At 37.1% G+C, this 22,063-nt stretch overlaps 1 long non-coding RNA gene across 1 annotated transcript in view; it reads left to right on the top strand.

The window, feature by feature from the left end:
- LOC308657561 overlaps positions 1–22,063 on the top strand; it is a 69,555-nt gene that overhangs the window by 19,804 nt on the left and 27,688 nt on the right. Inside the window, exon 2 of the long non-coding RNA XR_014023991.1 lies at positions 5,900–5,975. This is a non-coding gene — a long non-coding RNA (uncharacterized lncRNA). The remainder of the gene's footprint in view (positions 1–5,899; positions 5,976–22,063) is intronic.

The following is a 22,063-nucleotide window of genomic DNA, read 5'->3' on the forward strand; positions in this document are numbered from 1 at the left end:
ATTCTAAAATCAAGTAATTTGGCAAAACTGTGCTATTTTATTATGAAATAACTAAAATGATTCTTAAAAGTTATCCCAGGAGTCTAAATTTACTAAGAAACTTTGGGAGTTATTTAAAAAAATCCATATGAAATCAACTTCACTCTAAGGGACAGGTGAAAGATGAAATATATGTACTGAAGATATTTTCAATGTTCCAACATACAGAGTACACATATGAACATAACATAATAAAAGTGTCATCCAAGCCTTAGAATTTCTTGTTTATCAACCCTCATCATAATTTCACTATCTCAGCCATGCCCATTTGGCCATATCTGTAGTTACTGCTCATTAAACACAAAGCCTACTCAGCAATAGATTATCAGATAACAGAGCTGGACCCCTAATGTCTCTGCCACCTGCCACTGACCCTAACCATGGGATCATGACTTGGCTTTTATTTGGAGAAGTGACACAAGGACTACTCACCAATCAAAGTGGAGGGTGGGGGGAAGCAAGCCATTTATCTCACTTACTTAATTTAGCTCCTTATAATTCACTCAAGCTACTCCCTCTAGCAAAAGGGGGAAAACACTTGACAAGAATATAAGTTTAGTGAGCCACAAATCTGAAATATGACTATTGCAGAAGTTACAGGTCTCCCCTAAAGAACATGATTATAACACTGTAATCTCAAGTTTCTGGGGCATAAAAAAAAAATGGCTTCAAAGCTGATCAATTACAGCACAAATCTTGGTCTTCATAATAATAACAAAGTGAACATTTTAACATTTTTTTTTACCATAGGACTAATGAGCACCAGGAGGTTTCAAGAGAAAAGAGAAACTATAAAGTGTTTTTCATACATTTAGAACCTAGAAACTTTCTTCTGTGATAATTTGGAAAACAATTCACTAATCACATATGGAAATTTCCTATAAATTAGTCATTATCTTTGAAAATTATTGTTCAAAACCAAAAAAAAAAAGAGTCAATACTAAAAAAAAAATTCTATGTGGGCAATCTGAGAATTCATTTTGGTCAAGTTAAAATAAAGATACTTTTTTTCTATGTGTCAGAGAGGAGCTTTGGGCCCTTCCTGTTGAACAGCTGTAGCCAAGCTATCAAGACAGACAAACAGTATCCAACTGTCAGGAACACAATTAATCAGAAATTGAGGTCATGAGACCATGATAGAGTCAGAATCACAGAAGTCAACATCTGGCATGAAATTGTCACAGTTAATAGAAACTCAGGTCACCCAAAATTGCCCCTACTTGCCAACCCAAATAAAAAGCTCAGAAGCTAAAATAACATGATTCAAAATTATACCTCATCATCATTCAAAGTACTAAAATTTAAATCATAAGTAAAAAATATTGAAAACAAATCAAAAAAATGTATACTAAAAAATAACTGTCATTATTTAAAAGCATCATGGAAAGTCATATATGTCTGACAAAAGAGCAATCACTTATCATCTGAAAACTCCATAAGTCATAGGCTCAGACAAGAATAATTTCCTTGTTCTTATTCCTTGTCCTCCTTCCTTGTTTTTTATAAGAACTGGGAGAAAGAAAAATAAAGCTTCACATAGTGAAACACATCTGTGTTTATAGCTACTCAGGAAGCTGAGGCAGGAGGATTGCAAGTTTGAGGCCAGCCTAGGCCATTTAGAGAGAACTTGTCTCAAAATAAAAATGAAAAGGGCTGGGATTGTAGCTCAGTGGTAGAGCACAAGACTAGCATGTATGAGGCACTGGGTTCAAACCTCAGCACCACATAACAATAAATAAATAAGCCATGCACCATGTTTTGTGCCTGTAATCCCAGTGGCTCAGGAGACTGGAAGATTGCGAGTTCAAAGCCAGCCTCAGCAATGGTTAGGTGCTAAGCAACTCAGTGAGATCCTGTCTCTAAATAAAATAGAACATAGGGCTGGGGATGTGGCTCAATGGTCAAGCGGCCCCTGAGTTCAATTCCCACTCTGTACCTATCTAAATAAATAAATAAAGTATTGTGTTCACCTACAACTTTAAAAAAGAGAAGGGGATCTGGGGATGTATCTCAGTGATAAAATGTTCCTGGGTTCAATCCCCAGTACCAAAACAAAAACAAAACAAAGCAAACCTGAAAAAAAATTCTACTTTTGAGAATGTTTTTTAAAAAATGGCATAAAAGCAGGGAGCAGAAATACATGCCTAGGGGATGGGCTTGTGGCTCAGGGGTAGAGCACTCGCCTAGCATGCATGAAGTACTGGGTTCTATCCTCAGCACCACATAAAGACAAAATCATAGAATTTGCAGGGAAATGGATGGCACTAGAGCAGATTATGCTTAGTGAAGCTAGCCAATCCCTAAAAAACAAATACCAAATGTCTTCTTTGATATAATGAGAGCAACTATGAACAGAGCAGGGAGGAAGAGCAGGAAGAAAAGATTAACATTAAACAGAGACATGAGATGGGAGGGAAAGGGAGAGAAAAGGGAAATCGCATGGAAATGAAGGGAGACCCTCATTGCTATACAAAATTACATATAAGAGGTTGTGAGGGGAATGGGAAAATAAACAAGGAGAGAAATGAATTACAGTAGATGGGGTAGAGAGAGAAGATGGGAGGGGAGGGGAGGGGGATAGTAGGGTAGCAGAATACAACAATTACTAATAGGGCATTATGTAAAATTGTGGATGTGTAACCGATGTGATTCTGCAATCTGCATTTGGGGTAAAATTGGAGGTTCATAACCCACTTCGATCTAATGTATGCAATATGATATGTCAAGAGCTTTGTAATGTTGTGAACAACCAATAAAAAAAAAGTAACAAAAGAATATGGAAAGATGCTCCTAGGGAAAAAAATCTTCAAAAACTCAGAAATGTGCAAAAGATTATTATCATTTGGATATCAACCCTGCCTGGTTATCTGAATCTATACAAGTGTGCACCTTTGATTTTCCTGCATTGTTTAGGCTATTTTATAACTCTGTAAAGGGTAGAGAAATTAAGTTGTAGAAAATGGTTAGAAATGCAAATGATTATTATCCATTGAAAAGCATATGTATTTTATCTGGAAATAGAATAAATTTCTCCCCTATAGAAAGAATCACCTCAAACATTACATCTTATTGTCATACAGAATAGCAATGTCCCATAAAATATATGTACAATGTGATTCTACATTTACTAGTAGCACATTAAAAAGGGTAAAAAGAGAAAGAAAAAAAAAGTAAAATAAAGACACTGTGTCCACCGATAACTAAAAAATAATTAAAAAAAAAACAAATACATGCCTATAATCCCAGCTACTTAGGAGACTGGGGCAGAAATATCACAAGTTCCAGGCCAGCTTTGGCAACTTAATGAGACCTCTATCTTAAAATAAAATTAAAGTGGCCTGGAGTGGTAGAGGGCCTCTGGATTCAGTCTCCAGTAGTGGTGTGATGGGGAGGTCAGGCAAGGGATGGCATAAAATTTGACCATTAACTTATTTTTTTTTTCACCACAGAAAATTATCAACTGAACTTCCCCTATTCCAAAATACTGGAAAAAAGAGAAATTACCTACCTAGGAGTTGGAGGGTGACTCAAAGGTAGAGCAGGTGCATGTATGAGGCCCTAGGTTCAGTCTCCAGCACCAAAACCAAAAAAATAAAATAAAATAACAAGTTATTCACCTGTAAATAAAACCATTATAAACACAGCTTTTATTTTAAACCTGAGAAAGCTTATAAATACTCCCAATTACATACCCTAACACATAAAACCCGATCAGTGTAGCACAGTATTAATCTTTCAGAAAGAAAATTTACAGCACATGGTAGCTAGCGATGAGTTTATTATCTTGGGTGAATTATCTGTCCTTTGATAATAAAAATGCTGTAATTAATTTTGAAAACAAGATACATTTAACGTATAATACTTATGTTTTCACAAAACAAACATTAAGTATAATCACAGTAATAAATATATTTTGTCATTGAAATATATGAACTTATTAATAGATATTTACTGAATGCTTTCTTCAGAACTAACAATTATGATTATTTGTGTCTATCTCATAATTTCATGCATTAAATTACTCTCCCCACAAACACAAAATTCTTTGTGACCAAAAAACTTTTTTTTTAATTCTGTAATTCTGTATCTTTAGTTCTCTGTAGATATCTAAACCTATTTTATCTATAAAGAGAAAGTTTTTAAAATTCTACACTGGAATAAGTCCTTAAATTGTGCATTATGGGGGTACTTGTCATATTTCTTTACAGTTTTGGATGACATGCTTTCTTAAAGTACAGAATTAGTTTACCTTTTTTCTTAGATTTATGAGTTGGTTATAATTTGGACTGACACTTTCTAATAAAAAATAAATTCAAGAGAAAAAGCATTTTAATGTATTTTTTCTTATAGGTACTAATTTTAAAAGTTAGCCATTTCCTAAAAAAAATCAAATTAAATCCTCAGAGATTTTATTTTGTTTAAGAGTATGCCTATTTTCACTTAGTCTTAAAGTTTAATAGCATTTCCACTTGATAAAGTGTTTTAGCAGAAACATGCACAGTAAAAACAGCCATGAAAACTGAAATGATACACTGCAATCTGGAATGTTTTAGAAGAAAATTGCCTAAACAAAAGATTTTTCAATAGCTAGACAAGCAACTATACTTGTAAAAAGAAAATTGTTTCTCAAAGAAAATAATAGGAATGAACTCTAATTTATTGCAATTGCAAATTACTTTTCCAAAAGTGTTGTAGTGATGACCCTGATTTCTTTGTAAATACAGTAACTGATTTTTTAATGGAATCATGCTTCTCACAACCAGTTATCATGTTGTCATATCTTGTATTGCATAAGTAATTGCAGCGCACAAGAGGAGAGCACTGCCATTGTTTATAGGAGAAGTTAAAACATAATATCAGTAATTGAAGCATCATTTTCAGGCAAATCTATTAACAACCTACACAAATACTTTTCACAGCATGATCCACATTATGTTAGGGATGAAAAAAATATAATCTTTACTCCTTCATATGTTAGGTACTAAGGAATTAATGCTAGCAAATTTCGTGTTCGGTTTTTTTCACATGCTGACTTGAAGAAAGTTTACTTTTCACACTTTAGGTAAATAAAATTATCTTTATTAAAAAATTACTAGAAAAAAATTACTATTGCCAAGAACTGAGTCCAGTAGGCATTATTTCCTTAAAAATAATGTTATTCAGAAATGGAATTTATATGAAGAAGTTGGATTATATCTGTGATTAATTCAGTTTACTAACTTACCAACAACATAAGATGTTATGGGGAAAGGATATCATTTTTTTCAATATAATTATTTACATTATACACATGAAGAAATTGAGGCTGAGAAATGTTAAGTAACTAGCCCAAGGTCATATAGTTTATAAATGGTAGAACTGGGCCTTTCTGGACCAATTGGGACCACCAAAATTGCCTGTTTAACCCTCAATTTGAATTTCAAAGTATTCTGTTAAAAAAAACCACAAAATGCATTCTTTAAACCAAATATATTCAGACATGCAAAATTACTATCAAAAGTATTTGTTTTCTTAGTCTACAAATGTGTTCCATAGATCAATTAATGTTGATTTTAGTAAAGCATTTTATGCATGTTTTCTTTCATGACAATATGCACACCCCAATTCACATACATAAGCAAAGCAGATTAAAAGAGCTAAACATACATCCAAAGAAATCCCCCAGGTACAGAATCTCTAGTCCCATTGTTAAGCCTTCCACTAGATGGCTCACCTAAACGTGATTCTTAAGCCTATTGAATGACATCTCCCTGAAGCAAAACCTCTTGGCCATTCTGCATGGGCAATGGAGGCAAGCTCCAAGGCCTATTGCAGGAAAAACCATCATGAATAACGTTCTTGATGGATTTTTCTTTAATAGACACTACGATTGCTGTATGTATATACGTGACTGAACGACCAATGTGATTCAGCAAACTGTACACTCAGAAAAAGGAGTAAGTATACCCCATTTGATTCAAATGTATGATATGCAAGATCATTGAACTGTCATGTGTAACTAATTAAAACAAATAATAAAAAAAGAAAAGTCTAAAAAAAGAAACTGAAAGACATTCCATCTACAAAAAAAAAAAACTTTGCTTTCCTTTTAGTCAGAGGTTTGTCATTTTTATTCTCAGCCCTAAGTAAGCATCCCCATTTTAAAATATTTAAGGCTTAATTTTAAATTCTTTTTTTGTGGTAGTTACTCTATCCAGGTGTTTGCCCTACCCTCAAAGCAACATGAACTCATTCTTAAACCAACTTCTTTGTCTTACAAAGAAAAGCAGAGAAGTTCTGCTTGTGTATATCATAAGATTTTTCTCATAAAGGCTTTTTAAATAAACAAAATAAATTTCTATTTTCTTAGCAATCTGAAAAATTTTTATATAATACTTACTTAAATTTCTAAATAATCAGATGTAAATGTTAGTGTGGGTTCATCAATCTACCCTGGTCTATCTTGCACCTGGCTCAAGTATCTTGTTCCTTAAAGATGTCTCATCACCACCTCCAAAAGGCCTCCAATAACTCCAGGATGGGATAGGTGTGACTCTAATCTCCCACCACAGGTTGTAGAGAAGAGTGCTGTGTTAGAATCATGCAGTGTAATGCCTTTTCAAGTCTGTTTCTGCTTGCAGAATGTAAAAGCAGGAATCCTATCTATCTGTGTGTGTGTGTGTGTGTGTGTGTGTGTGTGTGTGTTTTGTTTGGTTGGTTGGTTTTTGTTTGTTTGTTTGTTTGTTAGTTTTAGTTGTAGATGGACACAATATCTGAGTATTGTGGGGTTTGATCCTCAGTACCACATTCAGTTTGGAGAAAGGAATGCACAACAGTCATTACCATGACTCTTTTGCTTATCTTTTCCTTTCTTTCCCCTTTTTTGGAATGATTCAGACCATTGTTTGTGAGGCAAGACAAGGCAGGTGTCTAGGTCCAAAACTTTAGAAAGGTAAAAAGGCTGACCAACATGGAAATTATCATAAGTGCCTAAGTAGAATGAGGATGGCATTCATGTGAGAGGGCAACCTGAAGAAGGAAGTTGGAAGCCAAGCTAGGGTGACATAGAATAACCCACAGCCTAAGTAGGACCTGAGCAAGTGATGAAGGAGTCTGTGGATTGTGGCAGCCCAGTATAGACATATATCATAGCACAAAGAGCATAAAGATTGGAGGTGACCCACCTCAGGATGACAGAGCCCTAACTGGCTGAGGAGATACACTTGTGTGTGAAGGAAGGACCCAGAGCAGAAGGCTAGAGTCCAGACAGGGTAAGCAAGTCATCCCATGGAGAGGCACCCTGCATGGAGAATGGGAGCTCAATCAGAGCGAGATGTCTGAGCTGCAGTGCATTCATAAGGGGAATCTATGAAAGATTAGTGGCCCTGTGTGGATCAGAGCCTGAGTCAACAAGGAAGGCAGGGGGATATGCTCAGCAAGTCTAAGCCTGAGCACAGGAAGGAGGGACTTCTAAGCAGGGAGGACATAAGAGGGGCTGGCTGGGCAAAATGAGAAGAACATTTGTATGGGGGCCCAAGGTACACTGGCCAGGTGTAAGGTTTCCATACTGAGCAATGAGATCTAGCCTAGAATGTTAATACATGGGTGTAGATAGCAAGGCGTCCACGTAGGGACTAGTGACATTGGTTATGTACAGAAGATTTGAAAAATAACTAAACCTAAGCAAAAAAAAAAAATAGTGGGAACAGAAAATAATTCACAGAATGTGATAGATTCTGGCCTTGGAAGATCTAGGGTGAATCCACCTTCTTCCAATTCCCCCTCCACAGGCCTATTCTCTGCCTTGTGACATAGGGTGGGTCTATCAGTTGGATCCCTCATTTTGTCTAACCCACAGTCCTCCTTACCCAGGAAACCACCCTCTGTTGAGATACTCGAAGGAGGGTGTAAGCCCGTCTACTTCCCATATTGCCCACTGACCATAAGAAGCTCACACACTCCTGCCATTCCAAATCTCAGGAATACAGGCTGACCCCTGCTGCCTCCTGTCTCTGCCCATTGTTTCTCACCAGTTATGCTCAAATAGTCATGGAAACAGGTCAGCTATTCAGCTACGTAAGCAGACTCCAACCTGTTCTTGCAGGAATGCCCATTCTCTATAAGCAATTCTCTTGGAAACCAATATTAACTATTCTTTCCCTACCTTCCCTCTCTCTATGTTCTGAACTTTCTTTTCTTTTTCCCACCCCTCTCTAGAGGTCTCTTGTTCTCTTGCATACACTGGGGGAACCCATAGTTAGAAAAAGGGGCTGGTATATGGTCAGGAATTGTAGATTGAATTTGAGTCCTAAAGGAATTGACATACTATGATCTCTTCAGAATTTAAGTTATTTGCTGTCCCTAAAATTCTAGGTTTTGTCCTCTAGTCCAGAGCAACAGGTCAAGTCCTACTCGATAGTTTAATATATCTGTTAATAAAAAGAAAAATGTTGGGAAAGAACACACCGAACTAATCATCATATTTAAATCTAACAAGAGACTGGTATGGAGAACTGAAAAGAAAGTGCTGTCTGAATCTTTTCCAAAACGACAGTCATGTTATTACTCATATAATTTAAAGTAAATCAAAAGAAAATTTCAAAACCAATGAAATTTTAAGCACTAATCACCAACAGTCAAAAAGAACATAGCAGTGGATATAAATCACAGAATGGGCTTTTTCATCATAAAATTAATGAATAATATTAAAAAATTAATAGATAAACCATATAAGTAAATAATTATATGTATATGCATAACTCAAGACTGTTTTGGGGATGTTGGATATATAAATTTTTTCCTTCTTTTCTAAAATTTCTACAATGAATATATATATCTTTAAAATTGGGGTGGGAGGAGACTCAAAAAGAGCCTCTCTCATCCTTATCTTTCCCCCCCTAAAAGATATGTATGTATTTATATGCCAGATACACATACATTGAGTCTTAGTACTAATAAAATTAAAAGAAATAAAGAAACTCAGAGCCCAGAATGGAAATCTAATGAGTTTTGTGGATTGGTTTCTTTGTCCTCTATTCTATACCATTGGTCCACCTGCCTGTTTTGGTACCAGTACCATGCTGTTTTTGTTACTATTGCCCTGTAGTATAGTTTGAAGTCTGGTATCGCTATACCGCCTGATTCACACTTCCTGCTTAGCATTGTTTTTGCTATTCTGGGTCTTTTATTTTTCCATAAGAATTTCATGATTGCTTTCTCTATTTCTACAAGAAATGCCGTTGGGATTTTGATTGGCATTGCATTGAACTTATAGAGAACTTTTGGTAATATCGCCATTTTGATGATGTTAGTTCTGCCTATCCATGAACAGGGTATATTTTTCCATCTTCTAAGATCTTCTTCTATATCTCTCTTTAGGGTTCTGTAGTTTTCATTGTATAAGTCTTTCACCTCTTTTGTTAGGTTGATTCCCAAGTATTTTATTTTTTTTTGAGGATATTGTGAATGGAGTAGTCGTCCTCATTTCCATTTCAGAGGATTTGTCGTGGATATACAGGAATGCCTTTGATTTATGCATGTTGATTTTATATCCTGCCACTTTGCTGAATTCATTTATTAGCTCTAATAGTTTCTTTGTAGACCCTTTTGGGTCTGTTAGGTATAGAATCATGTCATCTGCAAATAGTGATAATTTAAGTCCTTCTTTTCCTATTTTTATGCCTTTAATTTCTTTCATCTGTCTAATTGCTCTGGCCAGTGTTTTGAGGACTATGTTGAACAGAAGTGGTGAGAGAGGGCATCCCTGTCTTGTTCCAGATTTTGGAGGGAATGCCTTCAATTTTTCTCCATTCAGAATGATGCTAGCCTGTGGCTTAGCATAGATTGCTTTTACTATGTTGAGGTATGATCCTGTTATCCCTAATTTTTCTAGAGTTTTGAACATAACGGGATGCTGTACTTTGTCGAATGCTTTTTCTGCATCTATCGAGATGATCATATGGTTCTTATTTTTAAGTCTATTGATGTGGTGAATAACATTTATTGATTTCCGTATATTGAACCAGCCTTGCATCCCAGGGATGAATCCTACTTGATCATGGTGTACAATTTTTTTGATATGTTTTTGAATCCGGTTCGCCAGAATTTTATTGAGGATTTTTGCATCTAGGTTCATTAGAGATATTGGTCTGTAGTTTTCTTTCTTTGAAGTGTCTTTGTCTGGTTTAGGCATCAGGGTGATGTTGGCCTCATAGAATGAATTTGGAAGTTCTCCCTCTTTTTCTATTTCCTGAAATAGCTTGAAAAGTATTGGTATTAGTTCCTCTTTAAAGGTTTTGTAAAACTCTGCTGTATACCCATCCGGTCCTGGGCTTTTCTTAGTTGGTAGTCTATTGATGGTTTCTTCTAGTTCCTCAATTGATATTGGTCTGTTTAGGTTGTCTATATCCTCCTGACTCAATCTGGGCAGATCATATGACTTAAGAAATTTATCGATGCCTTCACTATCTTCTATTTTATTGGAGTATAAGGATTCAAAATAATTTCTGATTATCTTCTGTATTTCTGAAGTGTCTGTTGTGATATTGCCTTTCTCATCCCATATGCTAGTAATTTGAGTTCTCTCTCTTCTTCTCTTCGTTAGCATGGCTAAGGGCCTGTCTATTTTATTTATTTTTTCAAAGAACCAACTTTTAGTTTTGTCAATTTTTTCAATTGTTTCTTTTGTTTCAATTTCATTAATTTCAGCTCTGATTTTAATTATTTCTTGCCTTCTACTTCTTTTGCTGTTGTTTTGCTCTTCTTTTTCTAGGATTTTGAGATGAAGTATGAGATCATTTATTTGTTGGTTTTTTCTTTTTTTAAGGAATGAACTCCAAGCAATGAATTTTCCTCTTAGAACTGCTTTCAATGTGTCCCATAGATTCCGATATGTTGTGTCTGAGTTTTCATTTAACTCTAAGAATTTTTTAATTTCCTCCTTGATGTCTTCTAAAACCCAGTGATCATTCAGTAACCTATTGTTCATTCTCCAAGTGATGCATGATTTTTCCTCCTTTCTTTTATCGTTGATTTTCAGTTTCATTCCATTATGATCAGATAAGATGCATGGTATTATCTCTACTCCTTTATATTGTCTAAGAGTTGCCCTGTGACATAATATATGATCTATTTTTGAGAAGGATCCATGTGCTGCTGAGAAAAAAGTGTAACTGCTTGATGTTGGGTGGTATATTCTATATATGTCAATTAAGTCTAGGTTGTTAATTGTGTTATTGAGTTCTATAGTTTCCTTATTCAACTTTTGTTTGGAAGATCTGTCCAGTGGTGAGAGAGGTGTGTTGAAGTCTCCCGTGATTATTGTATGGTGGTCTATTAGACTCTTGAACTTGAGAAGAGTTTCCTTGATGAACATAGCTGCTCCATTGTTTGGGGCATATATATTTATGATTGTTATGTCTTGTTGGTGTATGGTTCCCTTGAGCAGTATGTAGTGTCCCTCTTTATCCAGTGTCCCTCTTTATCCCTTTTGATTAACTTTGGCTTGAAATCTATTTTATTTGATATGAGTATGGACACTCCTGCTTGTTTCCGCAGTCCATATGAGTGATATGATTTTTCCCAACCTTTCACCTTCAGTCTATGTATATCTTTTCCTATCAAATGCGTCTCCTGTAGGCAGCATATTGTTGGGTCTTGTTTTGTGATCCATTCAACTAGCCTGTGTCTCTTAATTGGTGAGTTTAAGCCATTAACATTTAGGGTTATTATTGAAATATGGTTTGTTCTTCCAGCCATATTTGTTTATTAATGTTACTAAACCTGATTTGTTTTCTTCTTTGATTATTTCCCCCCCTTTATTGTCCTACCTCCCACTGTTGGTTTTCATTGTTATTTTCCATTTCCTCTTCCTGTAATGTTTTGCCAAGGATTTTTTGAAGAGATGGTTTTCTAGCTGCAAATTCTTTTAACTTTTGTTTATCGTGGAAGGTTTTAATTTCATCTTCTATCCTGAAGCTTAATTTCTCCGGATACATGATTCTTGGCTGGAACCCATTTTCTTTCAGTGTTTGAAATATGTTATTCCAGGATCTTCTAGCTTTCAGAGTCTGTGTTGAAAGATCCGCTGTTATCCTGATTGGTTTACCCCTAAATGTAATCTGCTTACTTTCTCTTGTAGCTTTTAAAATTCTCTCCTTATTCTGTATGTTGGGCATCTTCATTATAATGTGTCTAGGTGTGGATCTCTTATGATTTTGCACATTCAGCATCCTGTAGGCTTCTAGGATTTGGGATTCTGTCTCATTCTTCAAGTCTGGGAAGTTTTTTCATATTATTTCATTGAATAGATTGTTTATTCCTTTGGTATGGACCTCCATGCCTTCCTGTATCCCAATGACTCTTAAGTTAGGTCTCTTTATGTTATCCCATATCTCTTGGATGTTCTGCTCATGGTTTCTTAACTGTCTTGCTGAGCTGTCTATGTTCTTTTCAAGTTGAAATACTTTGTCTTCATTGTCTGATGTTCTATCTTCTAAGTGTTCTACTCTGCTGGTAGTATTCTCAATTGAGTTTTTAAGTTGGTTTATTGCTTCCTGCATTTCTAGGATTTCTATTTGTTTGTTTTTTATTACCTCTATCTCCCTGTATAATTGATCCTTTGCTTCTTGGATTTGTTTATGTAATTCCTTGTCAAAGTGATCTTTCATTGTCTGATTTTGCTGTCTCATGTCTTCCTTGAGACTCCAGATCATCTGAAGCATGTATATCTTGAATTCTTTATCTGACATTCCATCTGTTGCAGCTATTACCTCTTCAAAAGTTGAGTTGACCTGCGTTGCTTGTGGTCCTTTCTTGCCTTGTCTTTTCATACTGCTCGCGTTTCTTTCTGCTTGGTAAAACTGTTGTGTTTTTGAAATTTTCCCCCTATTTATTTATATTGGTCTTGTATAGTTGGAAAATCTCCCTTGCAGGGCGGGTAGTGGCTGTGCTCCTCCTCCAATTGGGGTGATTTGTGTATTACGCTGGCGTGCCGCTAGGCCTGCTCTGCCGGTCAGTCGCAGGTCTGCCCACCCTGCGGGCACGGGTGGCGGCTCTGCTCTGGCCCCACACCAATTGTGGTGACGTGACTACCACGCCCACGGGTCGTTGGGCCTGATCCGGATGCAGGCGGCAGCTCTGCTCGGCCCCTACTCCAATTGGTGTGATGTGTCTACCACACTGGCAGGCCTCTGGGCCTGTTCCGCCGGTGGGTTGCAGGTCTGCCTACCTTGCGGGCTCGGGCGGCAGCTCTGCTCGGCCCCCACTCCAAATGGGGCTACCTGACTGCCACTCCGGCGGGTCTCTGGGCCTTTTCCGGACACGGGTGGCGGCTCTGCTCCGCCTCCACTCCGACCAGTGTGACTTGTCTGTCTTGCCGGCCGGCCACTGGGCCCGTTCCACCTGTGGGCCGCCGGTCTGCCTACCTTGCGAGCTCGGGCGGCGGCTCTGCTCGGCCCCCACTCCAAATGGGGTGACTTGACTGCCACGCTGGTGGGTCGCTGGGCCTTTTCCGGGCACAGGCAGTGGCCCCGCTCAGCCCCCACTCCAATCGGTGTGACGTGTCCACCACGCTGGCAGGCCACCGGGCCTGTCCCCCCGGTGGGTCACAGATCTGCCTACCTTGCAGGCTCGGGTGGTGGCTCTGCTCGGCCCCTACTCCAAATGGGGTGACTTGACTACCACGCCATCAGGTCACTGGACCTGATCCAGGCGTGGGCGGCTGCTCTCTTCGGCCCCAGCTGCAGTTGGGGTGACGTGATACCACGCTGGCGGGTCGCTTGGCCTGTTCTGGGTGCAGGCGGCAGTTCCACTCTGCCCCTCTGGCCCCCACAGCACCCAGCAGGACCCGGACCGAGAAGTAGTTTCCGCGGGATCCCCAGCCCAGGGCCAAAGCAGCTCCGGGAGCCAGAACCCGGCTGCCCCGAGCTCGGTGCACACTCTGCTGGGATCGGGCTCCAAGAAGCAGTCTCCATGGGTTCCCCAGCCCCAGACCAAAGCAGCTCCGGGAACCAGAACCTGGCTGCTCAGAGCTCGGAGCATGCTCTGCTAGGGGCGAGCTCCAAGAAGCCATCTCCGCGGGTTCTCTAGCCCTGAGCCTGAGCTATCTGTCTGCAAGACGCAGGCAAATAACAGCCTGAAATCACCTGTTCTGTAGCTGAATGAGCTGAGATCAGTAGAAAAAAGGGATGATTACGTCAGCTCTCCAAGATGGCGGCCGCTGGCCTCCTCTGTGGACTGACCGGTGTGGAGAACCAAACTGGACTGCTTCCCTCCTCCGTCTCAAACCCAGAACTAAGCACTGAACGCAGCCATTCCACCGCTGGCAGAAGCCCACAGAATCTGCAGCGCTGCACCTCCTCGCCGCCACCTCGCCGCTTCCCAGCGCGCGCCGCAGACTCCGGCCATGGGGCAATCCGCCGAACAAGCCGTGCGACCCTCCGTGTGGAGAAATCGCCCGCGACCAAGCCCCCGCCGCCGATCCTCACGCGATGAAAATCCCTCCACTAGATTCTGGCGCACCTCAATTTCGCTGGAAATTCCCAACAAGACAGCCTTCAGCTGTTTTAACTCCTCATTCTCCCGCACAGTGACGCGGCACACGGGGGTGATGCACTCCCTTCACCGCCATCTTCCTGCCTTCTTGATTTTATATTTAAAAAAAAAAAAAGAAACCAAGTGTGGTGGTGCACACCTGTAATCCCAGCTACCTGGAAGACTGAGGCAGGAAGAAATCACAAATTTGAGGCCAGCCTGAGCAGCTGAGCAAGATCTTGTTTCAAAATAATAAGGTCTGAGGGGTATCATGCAGTAGGAGAACACTTGTCTAGCATGCCTAGATTCAATCTCCAGCCCCATAAATAAAGAAATAGAATAAAGGAGTCAACTAAGACTATTTTTTTTTTTTTTTGGTACTAGGGATTGATCCCAGGGGAACTTTACCACTGAGCTACATCTCCAGTTCTTTTTTATTTTGAGGCAGAGTCTGACTAAATTGTTGAGGCTGGCCTTGAACTTGAAATTCTTCTGTCTTGGCCTTTTGAATTGCTGGGATTACAGGCATGCTCCACTGCATCCTGCTCAATTGAATCTTTAATATAACAATCTTTAAAGAAGTATCAACACAAATTTCAAAATTCTTGAGTTAACTAATAAGTATTTTTTTATTATTCTAGAACTTTCTATGAACAATTTTCCACAGCTTGCTGACTTTTTATTTCCTTTTACGAAGAAAAATTCATGATAAAAATCTTCCTCAGTGGGCTGGGGTTGTGGCTCAGTAGTATAGCACATGCCTAGCCTGTATGAGGCACTAGGTTTGATTCTAAGCACCACTTATAAATAAAGAAAGATCCACCAACAACTAAAAAAATATTTTTAAAAAATCTTCCTCAGTGAAAAAGAAAATGTGTTTCCTCTGGCCTTTAATGATTCTGATATTTAATATAACTCTTTAATTTTGAAACTTCTATTTTTTCTGTCTTTACTTAATTAGTATATGAGAAGACAGATTACCAAAACCAAAATAAATTCCAAAATTTAAAATGTCAACCTATATATGAAATAATTATAATAAAATATCAACATAATATAATATAATAATATAATAAAATATAATTATTAGTTATAGTCATGAAACATGAAAAACTTTATATAGTATATTTCCCTCAAAATAAGAGTGTATGTGTGTGTATATGTGTGTGTATATATATATATATGATATACAAACATATATATAAATATATTGTGTGTGTGTGTGTGTGTGTGTGTGTGTGTGTGCGTGCCAAGAATTGACACCAGGGGCACTTAACCACTGAGCCACATCCTCAGCCTTTTTTTTATTTTTTGTTTTGAGAAAGGGTCTCTCCAAGTTGCTTAGGGCCTTGTTAAATTGCTGAGGCTGGATCTTCCTGCCTCAGCCTCCCAGGCCACTATGATTACAAGTGTGTGCCACCATATTTGGCTACAGTTTATAACTTTTAAAGCAAAAGTTTTTTAACTTTTAAAACAAAGTTTTAACTTTCATAATGTACTTTCTTTCTCTCGAGGAGAAAAATGAACAATACTTGTAGAGCGAGCCTTATGTCAAAATTAACCTGGAATCAACTAGCCAAATATCTCATTATGGTCTACACCCATGAGAGAAATTTTTCTTCAAGAAACTAACTAACCCATAATAATTAAACAATAAGACACTTGCCACATTCATGCCAGCTCCTTGCTCTAACCAAGGAGAGCTAGAAATGAAGGAGGAAATGATCAAACCAGACAGGGGAGCACTATTATGATGTACTCACTCCCTAAGGCAGTCTGAAAATTCAAGGACACGAAAACTGACAGTTTAGTCTTTCTATCCCTACAGGTTGGTAAAACACTATGAATTGAAAAAAGGAACTATAAATAACATAATTTCTTATGCAAAGAAGAAAATCAATGAGAAGCATGTGTTTATAAGATATAGTTTTGATAATTTAAACCAATCTTGATCTAATTAATTCCTACTAATTAAAACAAAAGGACAAAGAATTCTTTTTGCCTAACCAAAAAGCACAAAGATTTTCTTTCATCAAAGATGAAGTTAAATACTATGTAACAGATATACCAACACAAATATTCACTATTTTAAAGAGTGGAAAAATTTACTACTTTTTTCACATTTGATAGTTTACTTTTGTTATTCTATTGTGAAGTCTACTTCAGTAACAGTGAAAAGGATGAACAGGTTAGAATTAAGTAAAATCTTAGTGAACTGGTGAATAGCTCATCCAATCCTACTGAGAGCCTGTTAAAGGGGAGTTGGGATTTTAGCAAGTCAGAAGTTTGTCACACAGAAAATGGAAGACAACCTTTACTAGAGATCTGTGGTCCCTGGACACTTATGCAAGTGAGCAGCATGTCCCTGATCACAGCGGGAAGGCTCTCAAACATGACACATTGAGTGACAAAGCAAGGTCTCTAATTAGCAAAAGGTTCTGGTCTGACAGTAAAGGGCTTAACCTTCTTTGGCAAATAATGAGCCAGACAATGTTTTAAGCCTCTGTGTAAGTTTAGAGAAGAATGGTGGATGCTGAGAACTGCCTTACATGTGCAAACTAACAGACACAGGTGACCGAACAATGAACTGTACACTTGGCAAAGAATGAGAAAATACTTGGTATATGCTGGCGTCCTCCAGAGCAGCATTCCCTTCTGTCCCTGAATTAAAATGAAACAATCTGATAGGTCACATTATTTAGTTGAGTTGCTTTAAATAAAATACAAAACTTTGTGGAGGAGATAAATTTTTAAAAACTTTTTCTAAATACCAACATTTATGATAAGGCAACACCTGGCAACTTCACCGAAAATCAGAGCCAAATCTCAATTTAAAGGCTAAAAGTTCATTAGCAAATACATTTAGTGTTTAGAATTACCTAGTATGATATCCAAGCCAGGGGTCCAAAAACTAAGTACCTATCCTTTTTGTCTTCTAATGCAAAAAGATACTAGTGCTCCCAAAAGTTGTTTGTATATATGATTAGTGTTTTCTTTTGTTTTGTTTTGTTTTTTACTTTCATAGCAAAAACTCTATAAAGAGTAAAAAAAAAAGAAGTGTGCCTACCTTCTTATTAATGTCATTAAGTCTGGGGAAAATATTTTTATTATATACCAAAACAACATACATTCTTTAATAAATGAAATAAATAACTATTAAATTAATTTCTCCTACTTCACCCACTCAACTTATTTGTACACCAAAAATAGCTGTCTTCTTAGATATTTATAAGTAAGTTGACATATATATTGATGTATATATGTACATAAATATATATGTATATATATAATTACATATACATGTATATACACACACTCTGTATATGAAAATACTAATGCTTTGTACATTCTAGCAATGCTGAGTTGTCTTTCAGTATTTATTTAGGGTTTAAAATTACTGGATTAGTAAAAAATACCAATCGTGTTTGCCAAAATATGCATCTTTAGGATCATAAACCATAAGTAAATAAAGTTAATTAATACCAATAATAATCTTAAAGGACAATCATTGGGGTTGGAAATTTTAAATGAAGAGCACAGCAAAACAAATATCTAGTGGAGGTATTTAATGCATTACCTTCATAAATTTTGAAAATGCTGAATTCTGAAATACATCTGTCTCAAGCATTTCAGCTTTATGGAACTGAGGGATTGTTAATTTGTACATTTGTTTTTCCAATCAGGACACTGAGAATTCTGTTTGTTCTTTTCCCTAATAGAAATATTTCAAAATAGCAAGCGTACATCAATTATGGAGAAAGAGAGAGAGAGAGAGAGAGGACTCACATAAACTATAGTATATAGTATTATTTACTTTTTCTTCCCTTGTTGCAACCATCTCATCTTGGGACAGAATAGGTAAGGCTCTGCTTTATCAGGATCCCAGGAAAAAACAAAGGCACTTTACCGGTTCCATTGCTTTTGGGGTGAAGGGGTAAAATTCTGCCCTCAAAAGAGCCCTGAGCCTTCCAGTAGGAATGAATGTTCAAAGATCAGATAGAACACAGTTCAGGTTAACCAGTATGGTGAGTAAATGACTTAGTGATTAACAAAATTGTGCTAATGAATGTGAGCTATTTTATCTGGGAGAAAGTTACTGAATTTGAAAATCAGTTGAATGTAGGTAATAAATATAAATGTTGAAAAGCATCATAAAATTTTAATTACTCATGGTTATAAAACCATTTGCTATAACTTTATACCATAGATTTTACTTGCTGACATACTCTTCCAAAATAGTTTTATATCTGAAAAATAAAAAGCGCACCCAATTGTGACCAAAGAAAGATGATTATACTTATTACTTTCTAGTAGACTACAGACTACATTTTTTGTTGTTGTTGTTTTTGCTGTTAAATTGTTTTCTTTATGATAGCAGAATGCATGTAATATATGTAACAATTCTCATTACATATATAGAGCACAATTGTTCATATCTCTGGTTGTATACATAGTATATTCACACCAGTTCATGTCTTCATACCTGTACTTTGGATAATAATGATCATCACATTCCACCATCATTAATTACCCCATGTCCCTTCCCTCCCCCTCCAACCCCTCTGCCCGATCTAGAGTTCATCTATTCCACCCATGCTCCCTCTCCCTATCCCACTAAATGAATAGAGTTAGAGAAGATAATACTAAGTGAAGTTAACCAATCCCAAAAAACCAAATGCCAATGTTTTCTTTGATATAAGAATATTCAGTATCCTGATTGGAAAAACAAATGTTCAAATTCACAATCCCTCAATTCCATAAAGCCGAAATTCTTGAGAGAGATGTATTTCAGAATTCAGCATTTTCAAAATTTATAAAGGTAATGCATTAAATACCTACACTAGATACATTGTTTTCTTATTTGTTATACTATATATTAAAGTAAGTACTTACATGTTAATTACTATAGTTAAACTATGTTAATTTATATTACTGGCTATCATTTGTCTCCCCAGCTAGAATGTAAGCCTCCACTTTAGCAGAGGTTCACCAAGTACATAGAACAATGCCTACTAAATTCCACAAATAGTTGCCGAATGTCTGACTAAAATATAAAGTCAAAATTAAAATAAATAAATAATTTCATTTAAGTACTTTACTGTAAAACAGAATCAGGTATTAATTTCTAAAAATAATCTCCAGGAAGAGCTAATCTGTTTTCATTAAAGAAAAGGCCCATGTAACAGGCCTTCTGGCATCATCCTCAGCAGAAGAAAATCATGTCCACAGTGGACAAGTCTCAGCACATAGGTCTCCTCTCCATGCATTCCTTGGCTCCAGATCACCTCTGAGTAGTAATATTCTATCTGCCTTTGGCACTTTGTATCTGAACTGATTCTACACAAATTTATACCACTACTTGTTCAAGGAAATAAACATAAACTAAGTGTTTGGCCCCAAGGTTCTGAGAACAGATTTGAACAAATCTTGGAGCCAAAAATTAGACATAGATTGAAAATATAAGGATTTATATGTTCTCTCTGTTTACCCAAGCATTGAATATTGAGGTAACCAATAAAAAGCACAAGTGTAGCTTTTGGATTACTCACAGTTGAGAATCATTCAATTTTATTTAAAATATGAGCTATAGCTTATTAAAAGCTAAACATTAAAAAAACCTAAACATTAATTCAAAATGTTTGGTAAGCTATAGATGACAGATGAGTATGTTACATTGTAGAAGAAACTTGAGATGGTTATGAATTTTGTAAAGGATAAAATTGAGCATCTTCTTCCCAATTACAGCACCTATATATCTCAAAATATATTGACTATGATTCCCACCTTCTCTACCACTATTACCATACAAGAAAGTATTGCTCTGAGACATCAATGGCCTCCTTCTTGCCAAATCCTCTTCTCAATCATTCTTTGGCCAGCATTTCATGATGACTACCCTCTTAGTTTAGATGATAATTCACAATCCTAGGTATCTTCCTGTTCTCATAAATAGTTCTTCTGAGACATTTTATACCTCTGTTTACTGAGGTCCTACCAGAGGGCTGAATTTTCCCTTTTGTTCTTTTGCTTACATTTCCATTGACAGCTCCTGTATTCTTATAATTTCAACTACTAGAGGGTATGGTTTCTTGCAATAGGTACTATGTTGATGCTCAGTGTTTGTTGAATGAACTATTCACATTATGGCCTATTTTCAAGATTATTTGTCTTGTCACATAGGATTATGAGATGTTTATTAGAATACATCAAAAGGCAAAGTTAATATACAATTGTTTAATGAGCAAAAAATATGAAAACCTATAGAGACAGATACACAAAATAGAAAACAATATAGCATATTTCCTAAAAAAAAAAAAAAAAAAAAGAATGGTCTTTCTATGTTCCCAAGTCCCCAAGAGAACAAATAGTGCCAGTAAATGTTCCACCAAAGAAAAGAGGTTCAGCCTTGCCATCTTCATTGCTCTCTGAAGCCCCACATGGTACTTCTCTCTGTACTACTCAACTCTTTTAGGGTAGTGTCTGGTGTAAAATAATCCCAGTCCATTCCCCAAGGTTCACGGTGAGACTGAGAGAAAAAAAAAAGTTATTAATATTCCTCAGGAGGCTTGGGTGTAGACCTGACCTAGACTCATTTCTGCAGGTCTCCATTACCATCTCCTCATAGAACACTTTCACATCCTGACAGTGTCTTAGAATTAACAGGTTCAAATACATCTTCCTATATAAAACAAGGTGTTTCCCTAATGTCTTCTTTTTCTATCATAAATGTTCAAAAAATATAAGTGCATCTATCTTGCATTCCCAAAAACCCATCTTAATGATTCTTTTTTATTATCTAGTCTATTCTCTGTTCCCACAGCCACCATATTAGACTAGGTTTGTGACAAACTTGAAGGAAACATGTCTGTTATGGAGTGAGTTGTATCCTCTCCAAATTTGTATGTTGAAGACCTAACTCCTCATACCTCATAAGGTAACCATATAAAGAAATAAGACACCTAAAAAAGTTATCAAAGTAAAAGGAAGCCCCTAGAGAGCTCTAATCCAATATGACTGGGTCCTTACCAGAAAAGATCAGAACACAGACACACAGAGAAGGAAGACCACAGGAAGACACAGGGAGAAGAGAGCCACTTACAAGACAAAGAGGGAGGCCCTCAGAAGAAATCAACACTGCTGATTCCTTGATTTTGGATTTCTTTCTGCTAAAAGTGTGATGAAATATATTCTTATTGTTTAAGCCACTCAGTCTTTGGCATATTGTTATGGCAGTCCTAGAAAATTCATGTGATATTCATATCTATATTTGATCTGTTCCAATGATCCCTTGTCCTCTGGCCACAGCAAATATCTCACATATTTTTCTCTTATTGTGCTTTTCCCCACATTTTTCAATTTCCCTGATGAACAGCAACATTAGGTGCCACCCTTCAGATGCTCTTCCCACCCTTTTCACATCTTGTCATGTCCATTACATCCAGAATCTTTTGCATCTTTCCTCTTCAGTAGTGCCACTCGAATTCACACCAATTTCCATCTTTGAGTTAAAGCT

This window comes from Spermophilus citellus (assembly GCF_964194105.1).
Source record: "Spermophilus citellus genome assembly, chromosome: 1".
Lineage (NCBI taxonomy): Eukaryota > Metazoa > Chordata > Mammalia > Rodentia > Sciuridae > Spermophilus > Spermophilus citellus.